At 40.1% G+C, this 13,515-nt stretch overlaps 1 long non-coding RNA gene across 1 annotated transcript; it reads right to left on the minus strand.

Annotated features, from left to right (window-relative positions):
* Nucleotides 1-8,219: 8,219 nt before the first annotated feature.
* LOC108961121 lies at nucleotides 8,220-9,857 on the minus strand. Its single transcript, XR_005553102.1, has 5 exons — nucleotides 9,724-9,857; nucleotides 9,537-9,608; nucleotides 9,214-9,272; nucleotides 8,676-9,078; nucleotides 8,220-8,489 (listed from the first exon to the last, which is right to left on the minus strand). It is a non-coding gene; the product is annotated as an uncharacterized LOC108961121 (long non-coding RNA).
* Nucleotides 9,858-13,515: the final 3,658 nt, after the last annotated feature.

The following is a 13,515-nucleotide window of genomic DNA, read 5'->3' on the forward strand; positions in this document are numbered from 1 at the left end:
CTGAAACCGAGGCGGGAGCCGGCAAAGTTGGGGATGATCCGGGTTACGAGGACATGCCCGTGGAGGAATTTGCAGCGGCATATCTTAGAGGGGTTTTGGATGGCAAGAGGGGAAAGGGGTGGGAAAGAACGCCAAGGAGGATGTTCCAGTTAGATGCAAGGCTTTTATGCTTCCTATACTGCAAATTCTGCCCCTTCTTTTTATCTGGTCCTTTTCGTTTCATTAACAAATGATAGTTCAAATCCTTAACTTTTGCCAAAAAACTCGAGGCGTGTTTACTGCTTTTTCCCACCATTTTCTTTTTATATCATGTAAAGGCTTCACTTAAGTGCTTTTCTGAGGGGTATCCATGATAAGCCAATTTACGAGACAGGAAAAGTTAAATGTATTCATTTTATTAGGATATCATGTATGATTCTTGCTACCATGAACTCTCTGTTTTTTCCCGTCTTTAAATGAAGAAAACGCTTCATGCTAATGAATGAAGTTGTCAAAATAAATATTTCTATGTTTCAATGACTTTTCTTTTCTTAAGAAACATGCATCTATGGATTTCTAGTTTAATATTAAATGGACCTTACAGGACCACTAGAATGACTGGACAATATTCTTGATAGTCTGTTTTTACTTTTACTGCTTGAATTAACGATACGGCTTGCATATATTGTCAGGAACTGTGTTTATGCCACCAAAGTGGTCCTTAGGCTATCATCAATGGTGCTGGAGCTATGAATCTGATGACAAAGTTTGAGAGGTTGGCCCTTCCGATGCATCTTGCCTGATTCTACTGTCTTTCCTCCACAACCCGCATTTCCTTCTACCTGATTGAATAACAAGGTCCAACTTTCATTGTATGTTGTGGGCATATCATTTATGAGTCAACACATGATAGTTCTTTAGTTATTGCGGATCACAAGTAAATTTAGTGAAAAGAAGATTCCTCTTGATGTCGTATGGATGCATATGGATTATATGGATGGGTTTTGCTGCTTTGCTTTTCACAGGGCATGGAATCCCATTTTGTGTTAACCCTATTATTGCCCTGTTTGGAAAAATAATATATCACCTTCCACTAAGTAGGTCCAATTTCACATCATCTACCTCACTTTCAATAGGTATCAAACCACTCGCAACTTATGTCTAGAATTGATTGTTTTATCCAATTTCAAAAAGACGTTGTGCACTTATCACCTAAAACAAATCATAACTATATATCTACATGAAATTTGACCTAAAGCAAAGCATATATCTACTTCTACATGTAAGATGTAAGACTATTGTCAAATATGAATGAAAATCTGTTTTTCATCTAGTAATGATCTAGAAGAAGATGGTGTTATTCATTTTGGAAGTGAGGTAGGTCATGTGCAATATGTCGTTAGTTAATATACTTTGGAGGCACTGCGATGATCAATGTTCTTTGGATATTCTATTTTAACCTAAGATACAGTGATGACGCAGAAATGCCATGCATCACTATTTTGTCCATCGCTTCCATACATTTAATCCATCGAGTCCTTTAATATTGGTGGCCACTTTATGTTTGAAGCCTTCAAAGCACATTCATGTCTGGGACTTCTTGCCTCGCCAACTTGTCTAACAGTAAAAGGACTTAGGTTGAATGCTTAGTAAGCAGTAGAGACCTTTCAAAGTAAATAAAGAGTAATATTTTCAGCATGGAGACTGAAACGGAGGATTTATTCTCAGGACTACTTCTCTGATCCAAAATCTTTGGTAGATGGTCTCCACCAACATGGGTTCAAAGCCATCTGGATACTTGATCCTAGTTTTAAACGTGAAGAGGGGCCTTATGTCTATGACAGTGGTTGCAAAAGTGATGTCTGCATCAAAGCAGCAGATAGAACTCTATTTGTTGGTACTTGGTTGTCTTTCACTGTGGTTTTGGCTAATTTTTGTCGTTGTCTATCTGGTTTTGCTTTTTACTTTCCGTCTTTTGCTTTTTTGTAGCATTTGAAATTGATTAACCCTTAAAACCTTTCAAATGTTGACATGATGAGTCATTTGGATTTAGCTGAGAATAAGTCCACATGTATGTAAATGCTAAGTAATTGTTTGCTTGTCAGGGGAGGTGTGCCCGATCCTTGTGTATTCCCTAAATTTACACAGTCAAGAGTCCATCGCTGGTGGGCTCAGTTAGTTCAGGATTTCATTTCTAATGGAGTCGATGGTATATGAAACGATATGAATGAACCATCTTATCGTTAAGGTAATTAGTGCTTTTAGTTTTTGTCATTTTCTTTTGTTGGACTATGGCTTACAACTTCTCTCATTCTATGATGAAGACCATGCCTGAGAGCAACATTCATAAAAGAGATGATGAACTTGGAGGTCTCCATAATCACTCACACTATCATAATGTAAGTTTTCCAGCCTTTTGCTATTTGTATCTTGTGTTTCACATTTTAGAGTTATATTGAAATAGATAGTAAGTAATTTTATAATCTATCCAGCATGATTTTACTAGAAAAGTTTTTTTTTCCCTAAGGCATACAAATTCTTTGTAGATAGGCACATAATGTGACGTCACGGTCTGCCACATACAAACGCAAGTTATTTATCCTTTAACTTATAGCACAAGTAGAAGCCAAAAGTATAAAATTAAACAGACAATACAATAATGGATGGATGTCATAAAGGAACAAACATCATAGCTTTCATTTCTTTATCTTATTTATGAACCTGAGTGATTTCATCGGGGCTATAACTGGGAGGTCAACAAAAGGTATGCTACTCCCGTCAGACTATCTACACTGTCATCCAAAATGCCCACATTGTTGGTCATCATCAATCACCCAATCACCCACCTGCACGGTTTCACCCAAAAGCGCGTGAAAGCATTCGAGAGAACTTTACGGAACAAAAAATTAAAGTCAACCACATGATAAACATGGTGCATTTGGTGCACATCCACCTCCTTAAAGATTTGCTCTCTATGAGGATTATAGTTACCGTGACATGAGAACAAACTATATTGCAACTGGTAAAAAATTTATATTTTCATGGATATTTGGAAGCCAATACGGTTGTACCCGCTCTTTCGGCCAAGTCTTCCAAATATACGCCTGCCGGTGGACTTATTATTGTTTGCCATTGTAGCAAGTATGACCGTGATGACCATGAAGATTTTTTGTGTACCTTTCTCCCATGATTTCCTTGCTTCCTCACTCTCATTTGGTTGAATTACGCACAGCAGACAAGAATTTCTTTTGGTGGTGGCCATGCCTTGGTGAACAAAAATGTTACATTTTCTGGAGTGAAAGAGGAGAAAGTGATTTGGTGAAAGAGAAAATGACCCTCTTGAGAAATTTATATGGGCGAGGAATTGCTAGTTTAGGAAAGTATCTATCGTCTACCTATTTATTATCGATTGTCGTTGATTTGTTGCTTTGTATTTTACCTATGCCTCTCATTCTTTTGGGAAGGGATGTGGTTGTTGATTCATCGCTTCATAAATCCTTAAAACCTCATGTTTTTGTCAACATCTGTCCCAAGAATATCACTTTGAGGTCATGAGTGAAGGGCCTTCTTTGGTAGCCACCGCTCACCGCGCTTGGACTTCGGTTGCTAACCCTCACCAACGCGTTATTCAAGCTCTTCCTTGCCTGTGATATTTTCGGAACAAAAGGTGACAAAAAGGTGAGGTATAGAGGGATATATGAAGTGATGAATCAACCATCATGTCCCATCCCAAAAGAATGAGAGGCGTAGAGTAAAATACGAAGCAACGAATTGACAACTACCAATAATAAAATGGACATGGACCTGAGCAGGTCTTTAAAAGGCTCACGGAGGAAACATGCAGGAAAACCACCCTGGGGTGAGAGATCTCGCGCTGTCCTCCTATTCCCTCTCTGTCAGGAAGACAAAGATAGATAGGGAATTAGGGAGCCTCATGGTGGTGAAGGTAAACACCACGTTAGAACTTCGACTTTGGCTACTACCAGGTAGGCAAGTATAGTAGCCTCCCGTGCCTGGAGTGAATGAGATATAAAGGAATTTATGAAGTGATGAATCAACCATCACATTCCATCTCAGAAGATCGAGAGGCGTAGAGTAAAATATGAAGCAACTAATTGACAACTACCAATAATAAAAAGGATAGATGGTAGATCTTCCCAAATTAGAGATACCCTGCCCCTCTAAATTCATCCAAAGGGTTCATTCCTCTTTCACCAAATCACTCTCTTTTCACCCTTATACACGTAACACTTTTATTCACCGAGACATGGCCACCGCCGTGAAGGATTCCCATTTGCCATGTGTAATTCAATCGAATGACAGGAAGGAAGAAAAAAATCATCGAAAAAAGGTATGTAAAAATCATCATGGTCATCACAATCCTACTCACAACAATGGCATTTCAAGCGGCAAGAAGTCCATTGGGAGAAGTGTATGTGGAAGACTTGGCCTAAAGAGCAGGTACAACTGTATTGGAGAAAATATTGGCTGCCTCGTGCTCTAGCGAGGCAAATAAGAAGGTGGTAGGAAGACGACACGTGTCCTCTCGTGGGACCCACACTAATGGACAAATTGAGTAGAAAATTAGGCGCCATTTTGAAAACATTTCAGACTGACTGAGGATTTCTTCTTCAGTGAGTCTCCTTCTAGCACCTCTCTCTCTATCCTCCCTCTCTCTCTCCGACGAACAGGACACGGCCTCCCTGTCTCTTTGTGCCCTCCCTCTTTCCGACCAGTGAACCATCGCCAACAACCAACGAACCACTGCATGGGACCGGCAAGAGGATCACGAGACCAATGAACCATTGCATGGGACTAGCAAACCACTGCACTGCTCCTCCGGTTCTGGTTCCGACCCTGACTCATCCGTCCTTTACTCAAATCAACAATATAATGGAAGGACACGTCTCATTAGTGTCTCATTAGTTTTGCTGTTTTTCCTGTTTAGGGATTGTCAAGGAGTATATGGTGAGAGTTGCAGTTTCTGTTGAAGAAAATGGCAAAACAGAGGGAATTTCAAGAGAAAAAAGAAGAAAACAATATGGCCGGTCCAGGTGAAGGCACGCAACTGCAAAATGAAAGCTTGATGAACGCGATCATGGTTACAGCGATCCTGCTGGCAACCATCGCGTTTCAAGTAGCCCTCTATCCGCCGGGTGGAGTTTGGCAAGACTCCGCCGCAATAGCACATTATGCAATTGGCTCGCCCATTATGGCATCAAAATTTCTTAAGGCATACAAATTCTTCGTATATTGTAATACGGTGACTTTCCTCTTGTCACTAAATGTCATTTTATTATTACTAAGCCGGATGTCAAGGTGCCAAACTGTGTTCGGTAAGGTGACGATGGTCGCCACCTGGATGGCAACCATGTTCGAAGGACTATTGTTTGTAAGGCCTGTCGTCATTTTAAACAAAGACACTGAAAAGAACCCAACGTATGCAAAGGTTAGGGCTCTAGTCTTCTTCTAGGTTATCGAGGAAAGCCACAACATCAGTGGCAGGGCCATCAACGTCACTGTGTACAAGAATGTGCTGGTGGAGGCCAGCGGCTCTGACATCCCCTCCGGCGATCACATTCGAGGAGATCGAGTTGGGGAGTCACTGATCCTGAACATCATGCATTATAAGTACGCAAAGCTAATGCCCATACAGCATCATGCAATCCTGATAACCATCAACGGCCTGACCTCTTGGGGGACGTTGGAGCTGCTGGCCTCCACCGGCACATTCTCGTACATGACACCGTTGATGGCCCTGCCGCTAGTGTCGTGAGCTTCTCTCGATAACTTGGAGGAAGACTACAATCCCAGCCTTTGCATACGATTGGTTCTTTTTCAGTGTCTATGTTTAGAATGACGACAGGCATCGCAAACGATAGTCCTGCGAACATGGTTGCCATCCAGGTGGTGACCATCGTCACCTTACTGAATACAGTCTGACGCCTTGACATCCGACTTAGTAATAATAAAATGACACTAAGTGATAGGAGGAAAGTCACCCTATCACAGTATACGAAGAATTTGTATGCCTTAGGAAATTTCGACGCCATAATGGGTGAGCCAATTGCGTAATGTGCTCTTGCGGTGGAGTCTTGCTAGACTCCACCCAGCAGAGAGAGAGGGCTACTTGAAACGTGATGGTTGCCAACAAGATCGCTGTAACCATGATCGTGTTCATCGAGCTTTTATTTTGCAGTTGCGTGCCTTCACTTGGACCGGCCATATTGTTTTCTTCTTCTTTTTTCTCTTGAAGTTCCCTCTGTTTTGCCATTTCATGAATTTATAGTCTTTGACAGAAATTGCAACTCTCTCTTCCACCGTATACTCCCTCGTCAATCCCTAAACAGGAAAAATAGCAAAAACTAATGAGACTTGTCCTTCTGTTAGTCGAACCTCGACTAAACAACCGTTGGTGATCCTCAAATCGACAACTTCTTCCTCCGCTGTTCCTAGGCGTAATCTGAAGCTGATCCAAGCCCCAGCGATGACCCGACGTTGTGATCCTCAGCCCACTCCAACCTCTAGACTTAGCTCCCAGCTTATAGTAAGCTTGTTCGATTGAGCTTTGCATGAAGATTAATTGAGGTGAACTCTTCGATCTTGAGCTTGACGAGGCGAGACTACCTTATGCAATTGGGCTACAGCTCAACCCTTGGATGATGTTCTATGGTTGTGAGGATGATCTTTGCAGCTTAAGATGGCTATAGATGATGGATGATAGCCTAGAATGGTTTGACCAGATGATTGCTTAATTGACTGTCTATTTTGTAATTCGAATGGCTTGGCTGGACTAGTTGTCTTCTGTCTTCGTTTGAGCTAGTTGTATCGTTTTTAGTTTTCGAAATCCTCATGAGGTTCATAGATGGTTTCACGAGCTTTCCAACGGCATATTAAACGTGTAAATCGGACCTCATTTGCTATACCAAAACTTGTTTGTAAGTAGGGTCATCTGTTCTAGAATATGCATGTGCTACTGCAATGATTGAGGTTAACTGACCTACCCGATTTGTTGATTTTACATGATTTGTAACAAGATTTATAACCTCATCTGCTCTCCAACCCCACTCCCAAAAACGAAGAAGAAAGTTCCAGAAAAGGAAAATGTACGAAAAGAAAAAAATGGCAGGAGAGCTTTTGACATGCAGTTCCACATCAAAGAAATATCGTGCATGTTACAAATGAAAACCTGCTGCTGCACAACCAATTTAATATTAAAAAAAGATTGACGCGGTAGAAAGCCAATTTAGCAATCCAGCTTGTTGACTCCCATATTTACCTTCTTCTTTTTGAACCCTTGTGATTCCAATTACACATAGATTCATCTTGCCTTAACTCAAATTTCGAACACATGGTTGTGATCACAAGTAGATTTTCATATTACGGTTGAATTACTTGTTTAATTCATCACAGCCTCAGATTAAGATCAAAAGAGGTATAGTTGCTCCCAAAAAGCAGCACGGAGCACGCAATTCTCTTGACTTCACTGAAAATCACATCACATTCTCTCTCACGAGTAATCAAAAGTACACCACAATGAGAGTCAAAAGTATGTGGAGGGAAATGAAATAGATTTGATAGACCGAAGTAGTCTCATCTTTCATTGTTTTCCACTTCTCACGAAGGATATTCTTGGGATTATAATTATATGTATCAGCTCATGACAGCTTCCATCATTTATCTCTGACTTTGGAGAAACTTCTCCTTTGAGTCCAAAAAGGTAGTAACTGAATTTCTCTTCCATTCCCTTCCCTTGTAGTTACCCAAAGAATACAATCATTGCAGGTGGGTTCTTTTTTTTCCCCTTTCAATACCTTCTGTCCTAGATAAGAGTCAGAGTAAATCACCAATAATTATGAGTGAGTTGACAAGAAAGAAAAAGAGGGAACTAAAAGTACAACTGAACCGTGTCAATATAAATTTGTTTCAACTGTACTTAATAAAAGACAACTTCATGTCATGTTGACTAGGACGTTTGTGGTTCTTGGTTCTGTTTTGGTGTATACTTTATACAAAGAAAAAAGTAATAATAATTTATTTTCACCAAAACCAATCTAATAAGGTTAAAAGTCAGACCAAACAGCTACGTTAGTTCACCTTTTATGAGATGCAGTACTAAGCAATAACATATAAGAAGCTAAGGAGTAACTTCGTACTTTAATCGTTAACATCAAGCAAGAAAATTATTTCCTTAGAGGGAAAAATACAAACTGCAAAGACATTGAATGACTATCAGCTACAACATTTTTCATTAGGTGCAAGAGGGATCATAACCTTATTGTTGACAGCAAAATTATTGTCTTGACATATACTATCGATTTGGTTAGGTTTATCAAGTCAACACAATTAAAGGAACCCGAACAAATAAAATCAAGGTTTGCATTTCTCGCTTTCCTGGCATTTTGCCACCTCTCCAACTGCTTCTCGACCTTTGCAATATACTGATCCCCAATCTGTTTCTGATATTCAGATAGCTCCTGTCGCCCAGCGCTCTTCTGCTCCAGGAAATCCTGTTCAAGGATAAAGCACAGATCAATGATGTGCACCAAAAGGACCGATTAGAGACAAAGGGCAACTTGCTGACATGTGATGGAGAGGGAATTATTAGTTTTTCTCCTGTTCTTGTAAACACCAACAAAATGATGAACCAATTTCGTTTGCGCTATGTATTAGTGCATATATTCAGATCAAAATACCTATATATCACTATAGATGCACCTGCGCCTCAACTTTCCTTGAGAATAACAGCAGAAAGAAACCAACTTGCTCCTTTTGCCGCTCAATCAAGGTTGCATCTTTCTTTCTTTTCTTCTGCCTTGGCAGCAATTCTAATCAGACAAAAGAGAGTAAATGTCAACCGCTTCATTAACTAAGCAGACAAGAACCAAATACTTTGATTCTCTTTCTTTCTGAATTGATATAATTATAACTAAAAGAAAAGGCCAGCCAAATCTTGCTTCTCTTTTCTGCAATTTGCTCATGCTCTTGCTGCCTCAGCTTCTCACTTTCTTCACGCACTCTCTGCTCAGCCTACAAGAAATGTGATGTTTAGGACTAGATGATGAGAAAGAGTCATCTTGCTGCCACCGAGTAGGTTCTCTGATAAGTCACAAAAGATGAGTCAAGCAGATTCTTTAGTTTGATGTTAGATTGGAACTGCAAAGGTCCATACAGAGGAGCCATGATCTACTCAGATGTCTAAAATATGGACAACTTACAGTAGCGAAAGAGTACCTGTTAAGGCTATTATGGTCCAGGTCAAGAGCATAGCCAGCATGATCTACTCAGATGTCCTTCAATTGTTTTGAGGCAAAGATTATTACATAATGCATACATACTAGTCCAGCCATAGAAGAAAAGGAAATAACAGCCATTTACTTCATATTAGCACACTGTACAATCAATCGCATTCTTGTAATCGACTTTTTTTTTCACCTGAATTTTATAAAGAATACCAACTACTATAATCAGCAGGAAATCATCATAGGTAGTTCATAAAATGCAGATGCTTTGGCTAGTTCAAAAACCAGAAACTGGCAAGAGTAACAAGTACATACTCTTTGTAAAGAATTTGACCTCCGCGTAAATGCATCCGATCCCAACAGTCGCATGTCCTCCTTTCTGAATCTCTGGAAGAATTCAACAGGGCAGAGAATAATGAAGGGATTAATCACTTTCAGAATTCCTCATGGTACTTAAAGATTGAAAAAAAAATCACGAGACAGAATGAAGATGCAAATGTACATTGCCGAGCGGTTTAGAAGAACCAATGGGATTTTCTTTCAGAATGTAGGACACGAGTGACAACTAAAATCTCTTTAACTATCTTGTTTTGCTCAAACCAGAGGGAGAAATCGTCAGAGATGATGACCGCTGGAATGAAAGATCATCAAAGCTGCTAAGAACACATAAACAGAGAGAGAATCAGAAATACAGACTGCCATAAAATCAAAATTAGAGTAAGGGAAAGAACTTAGCTTTTGCAGCAATCAAGCATTGAAAGACTAACTTCGATTGTTTGAGTAGAGCTGAACAGAGTTGAAGAGTGTACACTGGAATAGAGTTGGTCTTGCGCTGGATTTGCGGAGGAGGTTCATGGCTGTCGGAACTTCACTAGAAACGATCATCTTGAAATTCAAAGATCGGGAGCTGGTTCAAGAGTTCATACCTAAAGAAGACGAGATCCTGAATGTGTGTTATCCCAATTGAAAAGAGAGCACTGATAATGGAAGCAAGATACCAAGAATTAGTACGGCCAATTGAATCGAGTATTAAAGCCAAAGAAGGAGAGAAATTAGCTCTTAATGCTCTTGTGGCAATCGGATTAGTTGAGCATTAGTCACGGCCATTTTCCTCTTATCTAAGGACGATGATGATAGAGGTCAGAAGTTGGATAACGAGAATCTCTAATGACGATGCTCGGCGGTGACAATATCCACCAATGGAATTATGCAACATGGATATTCATCTGTGATTGTCTCCGATCTGAGTTAGACGAAGAAGCTTCGATCGGATGTAGCGAACTCAAGAGTGATCGAAGCAACTCGTTGGAGAGTTGTCACCAATAAAGAGAGCGTATGAAGTCCACGACGGTCAGAGATGGTCCGGCGCTACTCTGTGACGGTGATGTTGCAGCGGTTGGAGGTGGTGACAGGAAGGGATAGTTGCAGGCGAAGGCACTCAATTTGGTTTAGTTCCATTCTCAACAGTTACAAAAACACTTGAAACATGATAGCTAACAAAAAAATTAACATTATGTAAACCGTATCAAAACACCTTCGGATTGAACACTTCCACGTATCATTTCACAGCCGTGCCTTGGTGAAACTTGATCAGACATATTATGTACAATTGGTTGAGAAGTGGATTTTAGCTATTTCAAACTCTACTTATGTCCGTTGGAATCTTAAATCAAATGCACAGGAAGGGTCCAAAGTTCGAACTTCACATATATCCCTTCAAAAGCATGAAAAACCAGCACAAAGGAAACCCAAAGATTCCCCTTATTGGCTCTTTTTCAGTTATTTGGACGGGGTACAAAATCAAAAGCTCCAATCCACATTATCAAAGCCGGAACAGACCAAAATTATCGGCATGAGAATAATTAAAAAACCAAGGTACGATACTGTCTCGATAATGAAATGGAGTTTTTGATTAGTCATTAGATGATTAAACAACTGAGGTACGATACTGTCCATATAGGTTTTCATGTTGATGATATTGCAAATAGGCACGTAGAAAATGTTCCACTAACATGACGTAATTGAAAATAATTAGGTAAGGAACTAAAAGAGTAGAGGGACCCAATTGCAACAAATGCTCAAAATTAAGGATAAAGTTTAAATTTAAATTCCTCAACCGTTCTCGCCTTCATCAGTTTTCACCCTCATCGCTCTTTTGCTCGGTTAGGCTTTAATCGGCCTGTCGTTGGCATGAAGCTCTCTTTCGACACCTCCATGAAGCCCCTGAAGCCGGCCGCCAAGCCCCTCTACACCACCTTTCGCTTCACCACTACCACCGCTGTCGGTTCCGAAGCACCGCCTTCATTGGCGCGTGAACAATTACCCAATTCGATTCCTCCGAGACCCCCGACGGATGACGTGAACTGCAGAAACCTGCTAGTCATCCGCCAAAGCCCAACAAGTGGTGGCCCCCCTGGAGGATGAAGAACCTCGACCCGCCTCTCCACTCGGACTCCTCCTCCTCCGATATCTCCCAGTTCCAGTCCCACATAAAGAGCAGTCACGTGTTGTAATCGAGAGAGAGAACGAGGAAGAGAGACAGAGAGCAAGAATGGCGGGTGGAGGATTTGTAGAAGCCGGGCAGCTGAAAAGGGCGCATCTTTATGAATACCGGATCACTGGGTATTTCGTATTCGCCTGCATTATTGCGGCCCTTGGCGGATCGCCTTTTGGGTACGATCTTGTCGTTTCGGGTGAGTCCTTTTTTCTTTCGTCTCACCTTTTTGCTTGGATTTTGAATGCGTCTGCCGCGGTGTTTCGTGACTTGCGAAGCTTTATCCGGGGAAGATAAATGTGGAATCTTTATCTAGAAGTTTTGGAAGATGCAATTTCCCTGTGTAATGTTTACGACTCTTCAAAGAAAATAAAACTAAAGAAATACATCATCGTATTAGTTGTAATATAATTGTTTTGCTTTCTTTGATCTGATTAACTAAACAAAACTTAATGAAGCAGAGATTTTTCTATAGGCCTACCAAAGTTTACTCTTAAGTCTCAACATTCCTTCCCAAAAATGGAGACTTTGAGTTTAATATCGAAATTGCCAACAAGTCGAGCTTGCCCACAAAGCCCCCCGTTTGCGCCACTAGGGGAGTATGAGATGTCCGACGGGCAGGCCCAATGGTAAGGCAATGGGGTGGTATTATTCTAATCTTAAATACATGTGATGTGATTTTTTTAATTAATTTTTTGCTTTTATTGCTATGCTGTTTTTTTTTTTTTTAAAAGAGAGAGAAATAGCACAGGAATCAACATTTTTCCAATCTTCTTAATCAATTTTGAGCAATTGATGTTTGTTCCTAAAATCGTCAGCATACCTGTTGAGTAGTTACTAGAAGTAATTAACATTGTAAATTATAATTCAAATATGTGTTGATAGTTGGAAGAACAAAGTGTGGTGGGAATGGAAAACCAATTTCTGATTATTTTTTCAATTTGACAATTTAAGTAACATTACTTTTATTTAATGTTGAACTAATTTTTATTTTTTTTAGAATATACAATTATCGACAAGGTATTATTTATTAACAAATTATCAGCACAAGAATAATTAAACAACCAAGGTATAATATTGTCTCAATAATGAAATGGAGTTTTTGATTAGTCATTAGATGATTAAACAACTGAGGTGCGATATTGTCCATATAGGTTTTCATGTCGATGATATTACAAATAGGCACATAGAAAATGTTCCACTAACGTTTTGGAAAAAAGGACGTAATTGAAAAGAATCAGGTAAGGAACTAAAAAGAGTATAGGGACCCAATTGCAACAAACGCTCAAAATTAGGGACAAAATTTAAATTTAAATTCCTCAACCCTTCCCGCCTTCGTCAATTTTCACCCTCATCGCTCTTTTGCTCGCTTAGGCTTTAATCGGCCGTCGTCGGCATGAAGCTCTCTTTCAACACCTCCAAGAAGCCCCGACCAAAGATAGCCGACCGCGCCCCGACCCGGCCTTCTTCCGGCAATGTTGAGATTTATGATCTGAAGGTAGACACGAATTATCAGCACACCTCTCCATTCTAGACTTGCCTTGTAGTTCATAGAGTGGACATTCGCTAAAGGTTTGGTTTTCATCACGCTTTTGAAAATTTGGGTGCTTGTTTGTTCATTTTGATTCACATTTCGCTGCGGTCATTTCTTGGGAAAAAGCACACATATGTTGATACCATGCTGGTATAATTGGGAGTCAATGAAAAAGGAGCGAACGTGTAGATTGATCTGTATTTCTCTTAATTCTTGATGAGAGGAAAAAGATTCGGACAAATTGCGTGAGGTTGATCAAGAAAAGA

Source organism: Eucalyptus grandis, chromosome 7 (assembly GCF_016545825.1).
Source record: "Eucalyptus grandis isolate ANBG69807.140 chromosome 7, ASM1654582v1, whole genome shotgun sequence".
NCBI classification, from domain to species: Eukaryota; Viridiplantae; Streptophyta; class Magnoliopsida; order Myrtales; family Myrtaceae; genus Eucalyptus; species Eucalyptus grandis.